Below are 8,930 nucleotides of genomic sequence, written 5' to 3' on the forward strand. Positions count from 1 at the left end.
CGACCCCCGGCCCGGGGGGAGCGTGGCCCCGGGAGCCAGGCGCCGGCCTTCCGCGGGGAAGGGGGCGCGGCTCCGGCCGGGCACGCGCGCTCAGGCCCGGGAGCGGGGCCGGGGCTGGCCGTGCGCACAGACACCTGGCGAGTTGGACCCGCCCGCAGGGAGGTAGGGAGCCGGGCGCGGTCCGCCCCGGGTCGTCTGCTCGGATAGTTCTGCCAGGGCTGCGCCCGGCCCTGGTCGCCTTGCTCGGCCTGCGCCCAGCCCTCGGAAAGGATGTGATTTCCGTTTGATTGCGGGAGGGGCCGTCCTCCAGACAGGTGCGCCCTGAAGAGTCACTTCTGCTCTCGGGCTGAGATTTGCCTCTGGGATCCCCGAGTGAGTAGTATGTCTGGTTAGTCAGGCTCTGTCGGCCTGTTCGAAACGTTTCGTGGTTTTCCTGGGCCTGAGGGTGACAAAGAGCTATTTGGTCAGGACGATAGGGCAATTTGAAGAAAATAATGCCGAGAAGATGACATGTGTGAAATAAAAGACTTTTTAAAAAGAGAATTTTTATTTCTCTTAGTACAACTACAGGACTATGTACTTTTTTTGCACAGATGCAGCCCCAGAAACATATGCTCTTCCTCAGTGAGAGCTTCTGTTTTCTCTTGGAGATACACAAATTGTACCCAGTACACTGTTGCTCACCCACTCCTGTCTTACGAACGCACCCACACAGAGAAACTCCAATAAGAGGCTCTAGGGAAGAGCCCACTTTTAATAGGTAATACTTTTTAATAGCCCTGCTCATGTTGAGTAAGTCCTCTTTATGACAGGCTCTTTGTAGGGGGACCCAGGGAAGAGGCCTCCGACTTTAAATCACATCTTCCACCGCTTGTATTTATGATGCTATTAATTATATTTCACACGCAGTTGACTACTGAGAACTTGAGAGCAAAGCTCAACAGAAAGGATCCTTGACCTTAAAGTTTACAACCTAAGCCACTCATCCTGATTTTCCTCTTTGGACTCGAGAGGCAGAAAGAAAAACATCTATCCCTGGTATAACGTAAGATAATCTTCCCCTTGATTACTTGGGTTTGTATGTTCACTTTTTCTCAGATCACTCAATTGCTGCAAAACCCCACTTATTCAGGACAGTAGTGGCTGGAGAACACAGCTTCCCTCTTCCCCATTTTCGTACTCATACTCTTCAACCCTTACACAAACACTTAATGCACAGGTATATGGCCTTTTCTTTTTAGATGAGTATCCAGGGAGAGAAAAGGAAATCAAAGGCCTAAAAGCCTGGACAACTGAGCGGTGATAGTCCTAATACCCTTTCTCTGTCTCTCTTTTTTTTCTTCTTTTTCCTTTTTTTAATGGAAGCAAAACTTTATTCCTCTTGGCTGGAGACAAAGAGAACTAGCAGATGGTTGTGCACAGGAACCCCCACCCCTTACCTTTCCAGGAACCAAAGAAGGCAGGCAGTGCCACCAAATGGCTTCTTCTGCCCAAGTGAAAGCCAAGAGGCCAGAGGCTGGCCAGGGAAGGCAGGTGATGCCGCCCTTTATCAGCAGGCCACATGGCGAAGGCCATGTGGAATGTAGTGCTTAAGTGGGAGCCACGTAGATCGTGGGTCTTGGAAGAATTCCTCCCACCCCAGCAGAACCAGTCTTTAGGTAAATTACACCCTGTGTAAAGCTCTAGTGTGTAGCCAGATGTAAACATCCAACCCTAATGCTGAGATTTAATTGAAAAGAGAGGGGCGAACCAAAGGTGAAGTTATGATAGAAACAACAAACTCTATTTCTGGTCCCTCCTTCTTCTCCCTCTCTGCCTTCTCATGCCTCTTCTGGCAGACCAGAGACTGCTGCTTTGAAAGACGATTTCAGTACCTGTCCCTACAGAGTCAGCTGGCACATCCCTTGATTTTTGCACGTGGAGAACCATGACTTACAAAATCAGCTCTGCCTCTACATAGAACCCTCACCCAGAAAATGGAGAGGAATTTTTCTCATTTATTTATTTTAATGAGCCACACTTCACTTACTTTTTTCCTTTCAAATTAATTTTTTCTTTTAAAGCATGATGTTGTAATTGATTATCCTGTTAGGTAAGTACCAAAAACTGAAATCTAGTGATTGGATAGTTGGGTGATTTGATAGGAGGAAGGTGATTAATAGCACAGCTTGTCAGTGAGGAAGATGTGGGTTCAAACCTTGGCTTAATCTTTGTAAGTAGTGTGGTCTTTAAGTTTCTCTATATGTTTACACCTCAAATCTCTTATTCATAAAACGTGAGCAATAAAAATATGTACTACATAATGCTGTTGTGAGGATTAAACAATGAGTAGTATGTGAGAGATCCACTTTTGGACTCCTTCACTTCCTTTAAGTCTGTCTCATATGTCAATTTATTTAAATGAGTCCCTTTCTCTCTCACACACACACCCACACACACACACACACACACACATGAAGTCACTCATCATCTCCCTTCTCTGCTTAATTTTTTTCCATATCACTTATCTTTGTCATACATGCTTTATGGTTTACTTATTTAATTGTTGATTGTTTCCCTACTGGAATATAAGACCCCTAGAATAGGTAGACAATAGGTATATATTGAATGAATGAATCAAGAACAAAAACACTTAGTGCATTACATGGCATGTATTAAGTACTCAACAACTGTTAGTCAATAATAATTATTTAGGCTTTCAAACTCTTTTGGTAACTTGTTATCTTTTAAAAATCAAGACATAGAACACCAAGGTCAGGGGTTCACATTCCCATACTGGCCAGCCACACACACACAAAACAGTCACGTAGATATTATTGTGTATTCTAGGTAGTCTGCTAATGAGCTGTGTAATATTCTTTATAAATGGAAAACAAACTAAACCAAGGTAAAGTTTTTAATTTTTGAATACTCACAGAATTCAACGATTCAGGAGAACAATCCCTTTGAATAAGATAAACATACACACTTCTTAAAAGGATCCTTTTAGAGGTGAGCATCCTATTGTAATAGGAATAGTTAATGACAGAGTGAGTGAACATATGGACTCTGGGGTTGTGCCCCAAAATGTAGTCTAGTTATGCTTATATTCCAGCAGAGTGCATGCCCTGCCATGTTCCTCTCATTTCTTGGAAAAGCTGCCTACCCAACTTCCTAAACTGTGAGCTAGCCTTGATATAATTGTTAAAGGTAGCATCTAGCCAACACATTGAAGCATGGAAAAATAATATAAATCCTTTTGTGGTGTTTGGCCGTGGTACAATCTGCTACCTTTTAGTATTTAGGTTCGCTTTTGAAAACTTGTCCATTCTTTTGTTTTCTGTTTACCAACATAATCTGATAAAAGAAAAAAAAAAAAGCAAAATCACAGAAATGTTGAGGTGAAAGTGAATAACAGAATTATGAGGTTGTAGCTCCTTTGCAGTGAACCTGCAATAGGGGTTCAGAATGCTTGAGTTTCAAACTTGCATTTTTATCTGATTTATACAGTATAGCCTTGAAGCACTAATCTTTTATTGTTTTCAAACCTACATTTAGGGCTTCCCCAGAGTAATCTTTATTTTCTTTAACCGCATATAAATTCCTATATGGGAAATCCCAAAATGCAAAAAATTTAGGAATTTACTAGAAGGCTAAATATGGTATAAGTATTAGAGCAGAAATAATATTTTAATGGAGAATATTAAAGAACATTAATGGCATCAAAACTTTGATTTATATTAAAAAAACCTCTAACACATTTTCATGAATGTCAACTTGCATGAAATATTTCCTGCTACTCTTTCTAGGCTATTAATATCTATTGTTTTTTGAAAGTATTTTCTAAATTGGCGTAAGGGAACTGGGTGCCTAGAAAATAAATTTAATGATGGGGGAGAGGAAGGAAAAGAAGGAATTGGTAAAGGGACATGAAAATCAACTACAGTTTATATTGATAAACTAAAAAATAATAATAATAAATAATAAAAAGAAAATAAATTTAAAATAAACCTCAGAATTTATTTCTTCTTTTAGCAGATGGATATGTTGCCAAGGCAATCGTAGCAGTTTTATCACTAGCCACATATAATGAAACTGAATCAGGGCTACAAAAGGAAACCATGGACATGGACATGGAGGTGCTGAAAACCATGCTTGGATGGAGACCTTTTTTTCCTTTTTTTTTACGGCTGGCCAGTACCTGGATCCGAACCCTTGAACTTGGTGTTATAACACTGCGCTCTAACCAACTGAGCTAATTGGCCAGCCCTGTTTTTTTTCATTGTACATGTTTGTAAGGTACATTTTGTCATATCAACATATGTATATATTGTATAACATTTGAGTTGTATGGGGACTTTCTTTTTTTTTCCTTTTTGTCTTTTTTACTGACCGGTAATGGGATCGCAACCCTCGGTGTTGCGCCCGCACCACGCTCAGCCAGTGAGCGGGAACCGGTCTCCACATGGGATCCGAACCCTCGGCAGGAGCGCCTCCGCGCTCCCGAGCGGCGCACTCTCCAGTGCGCCACCGGGCCGGCCCCGATGGGGACTTTCAACAGCAGTGAGAGTTAAGGTGTTTATCTCTAATTCAGATTACACTTTGTCTGTGATTTTGGATATATTGTGAATGTGTAGGTCTGAAGCCTATTCTTTTTTAAAGACCCCAAGTGTGGTACGAGAGGTAGAAACCAGGTGGGCAACCCTGATGGCTGACAATGAGCAATTTGTTCATAGTCAGGGAGGTTCCAAAACAATCCCTGTAATCCTGACTCATGGGCATGTATGAGCACGGTACATCAGTTAAAATGATTACCTTCTGGATGGATGACCACAGGGCCTACATTAGTGGCTGTCAGATCTTTCACCTGATGTCCAAAGAAGCTGAAGGCAGGGAACAATGTGTTCGAGTCATCCCGTACATTCTTGGCTTTACTAGAGACTGTGGTTCGTACCTCCTTGTCTGGCCATAGAACCTAGCACTGAGATAACTAGCAACTGCTCGGTAAATAGTGAATTGAGTGCAACCTCTCACTTATAGGTATTTTGATTAATTAGTTTGCCTGAACGGGCCCAGGTGTAGCTGAGCAATAGGAATGATCCTGAAGGAGGTGGCCTGGCCCGAAAAAAAAAACCGCCAAAGTGACTTGAGTATCTAGGGGAGCATGATGTCTAGTGATTTCTAAGCTTATGAAGGTATCAGAGAAACTTAGTAGGATTGATTTTTGTAACTTGATAGAGAATCATGCCGCTCAGTGTCATGCATTGTTTAAAAATTTTGCACTATATATATATTTTCTGAATTGTTTGGAAATTCTTTCGCAAATTTAAAACATCATCATAAGATGGTAAAGCAATATAAATATATCCTTTATGCCAGACAGAACTGGCCTTGATTTGTTGTTTTGCTGTGTGACCTTGGGCAAGTGACTTAAATTTACTGAGCTTCAAGTTCCTTATTTGTAATATGGTGTCATTAACAGTATTGTCCTCATAAGGTTGGTAGAAGATTCAGTTAGATACAAAATATAAAAGCACTTAGATCTAGTTCATATTTAGTGTATCAGTTATTTATAGTTGCAAAAAAAAAATCCCAACATTTAAGAGCTTAGAACAAAAATGATTTCTTTTATATGATTTTGTGGTTGACCGGTTTTTCTGTGCTTTGGCCTCATTTTACTCATGTGGCTGATGTCAGCTGGTGGCTTGTCTGGGGCTGGACAGTCTAAGACAGACATACTCAGATGTCTGGGACCTTAACTGGTATGGCTGGAACAGCCAGAATGACAGAGTCCTTCATATGTGTCTCCTACTAAAATTTAAGATCCATAAAGCAGAAACCGAGACTTATTCACCAATTCACCTGTAGTGCTTAGAATCCATACATATAATATGCTCACAAGATTTGTTAAATGAATAAATAACAGAAATACATTGTAATTTTAGTTCTCTCTTTTTAACAGAGTTAAATGTGAGGACAAATCTTTTTGTATTTTTCTGAAGGATGATTTATAATGAAAGATGAGATTCTGAAACATGTTATTTTATTTCATTATTATTATTATTTGTATTTAATGCTGTGAGTAACAATGTGTTAAGTGGAGGTAAGGTTAAGTAATCGCCTGTTTTCACAATTTTTTTAGATCCTGGAACCTGAAACCCAGAGCTTACTGCTGAGTTCTGGCAAACCTCCCAGAGCCATGCCTTTTAGTTAGAGTTTCTGTGGCAATACTCTTAAAGGCAAAGGCCTTTTGGGAAGTTCTGGATTTTCCTGGTTTTAGGGATAGGTTTGATGGAACACAGACTTCTGAATCCCTGAGGCCACCTATTTTTATCTTCACAGCCCAAGCTTTCCCTGCAACAACTGAAATTCTTCAATACCATCACTGGATTGAAATAAACTAGTTCAAATTTAGAAACTGTCCAATCCTACCAGCCCAAATGTCCATCATCTGATGAGTGGATAAGGAAACTGTGGTATATGTACACAATGGAATACTGCTCTGCTATAAAAAAGAATGAAATACTACCATTTGCAATAGCATGGATGGACTTAGAGAAAATTATATTAAGTGAAACAAGTCAGGCACAGAAAGAGAAATACCATGTGTTCTCACTTATTTGTGGAAGCTAAAAATAAATAAATAAATAAACACACAAACAAATAAAAGGTGGTGGGGGGGAAGAAGACAGAATAACCACAAAAATTCCTTGAATTACTTAAGTCAAGTGAACAGATATGATGGGGGGGGGGAGAGGAATGGGTAAAAGGGAGTGAAAATCAACTACAATGTATATTGAGAAGTAAAATAAAAAATAAATAAACTCCAATTCTGCTCTTTTTAAGCTTAAAGCGTTATATCTCAGATAGCAGAAAACTTTTTGAAGAATACTCTGGCCATAGAACTATGGTCAATTAGGAATCTTAGCGGTTGCCTTTTGATACAGAAGAGGATGTAAGAAAAGAAAGACCCTCAGAAGTTGTGACTGTGGCAACAGCTTCTATGAAAATGGTTTGAATGATCTGCTAGGTATTTTGATTAACCCTGCTAATATTTCAATTTTGTAGATTTCAGCAGAAAAAATAAATCAAGCTTCTGGGCCGTGAATAACAAGCCAATTATTGACTCAATAAACCAAATTTCAAGGATATTATCAGGAAAGTACTTAAATGAGGAAATGACTTCATCAACTCTCCATTGCCTGAAGAATCAAGACAGCATCAATTATCCTGGTGTTCCAAGATCTTCCTCATCAGCTTTATCCTACCAAAGTGACTTTATCTCACAGTATAGAACTTTTCAGCATAAACATTCTAAAGCAGCCAGGCCAAAATTCTTATCACACCCTAAGTTGTTAGTGCTCATTTCCTCTTATTTTTGGTGTCTACTTAGTTGTTTCTAGCCATCTTTTAAGGTCCAATTCATGCTTCCTCTCCTTAGCAAGACTGACTTGATCTGCCCTCATGTGTTTCTCCTTGTCTCACCCCCGAGACTCCTTAGAATCACTTGTTTTTGCCTCCTGAGAATCAAATGAGATAACATTTTTTGTTGCATTTTCCTTCTTTTTAAAACTTAAAAAAAATTTAATTGATACATAATAATTGTTCATATTTATGGGGTAGAGTCTGATATTTCCATTCAAGTATGCAATGTATAATGATCAAATCGGGGTAATTAGCATATCTATCACCCCAAACATTTGTCATCTCTTTGTGTTGGGAACATTCAAAATCCTCTCTTCTAGATATTTGAAAATATGCAGTAAGTTATTGTTAACTTTAGTCATCCTACAGTGCTATATGTAGAACACTGGAACTTATTACTCCCATCTAGCTGTAATTTTATACTCATTAACCAACCTCTCCCTATTCCTCCCCACTCCCTACCTTTCCCAGCCTGTAGTAACCACTATTCTACTCTCTATTTTTATGACATCAACTTTTTTAGCTTCCACATATGAGTGAGAACATGCAATATTTATCTTTTTGTGCCTGGCTTATTTCAGTTAATATAATGTCCTCCAGGCTCATCCATATTGCCACAGATCACAGGACATTATTCTTTTTATGGTCGAATAATATTACATTATGTATATATCACGTTTTAAAAATCCATTCATCTGTTGATGGACACAGGTTGATTCCATATTTTGGCGATTGTGAATGTTGCTGCAATAAACTTGGGAGTGCCGATAACTCTTTGACACACTGATTTCCTTTCCTTTAGATATATGAGGGGTCTTCAAAAAGTTCATGGAAAATGCGTATTATGAAAAAACTATAAATAGATTGCAAAATTCTTTTGCACCAAAATAAGCTTGAACTACCTTGTTATAACATGTCTGAACAGGATCTAGTTTGAGGCACTAAGAAAGATAAGACATCAGTTTGAAAAAAGCCCCTATCAGAGCATCATGGGTTCTGCTAAAATTGAAGCAAGAACAAACATCAAATTTAGGATGACGCTTGGATGAAAGAATGGTGAAATCGCTGATGCTTTACAAGAAATTGCAGAAGTCAGTGGAGAGTCACAGATAGTATTTGAGGAGTGACAGTGCTCAGAGGTATGATTCTGAGATACTGATCTATTTGTAATCTCTGTGTTGGTCTGGAATGGAAAAGAATGCAGAGGTGGGTTGATAAACTAAGAGACCACAGCTGTAGTGCAGGGATTATGGGGCCATAAAGAGAATTCAGGGCTCTAGAGCATGTGTTTTCTCAGCCAGATGCAAGGAAGGAATGGTTGCAGAAGTATTTGTTTTACAGGGGGATGTTCAGCACCAACTCAAAAGACCCTGAAAAGTTTGGTCATTCTTTTCTATTCTGTTCTCTTTGGCTCTTAATATAAGCAGCTCCTGCAATCTATTTAATGTATGTAAATAAACTGAAAGGGGACACTTTTTCAACTGATTTGCTTGGGAATTTGAAATTTCTATTCTTGTCTTTAAAAA

The sequence above is a fragment of the Galeopterus variegatus genome, unplaced genomic scaffold, assembly GCF_000696425.1.
Source record: "Galeopterus variegatus unplaced genomic scaffold, G_variegatus-3.0.2 Scaffold1384, whole genome shotgun sequence".
In the NCBI taxonomy this organism is placed as follows: domain Eukaryota; kingdom Metazoa; phylum Chordata; class Mammalia; order Dermoptera; family Cynocephalidae; genus Galeopterus; species Galeopterus variegatus.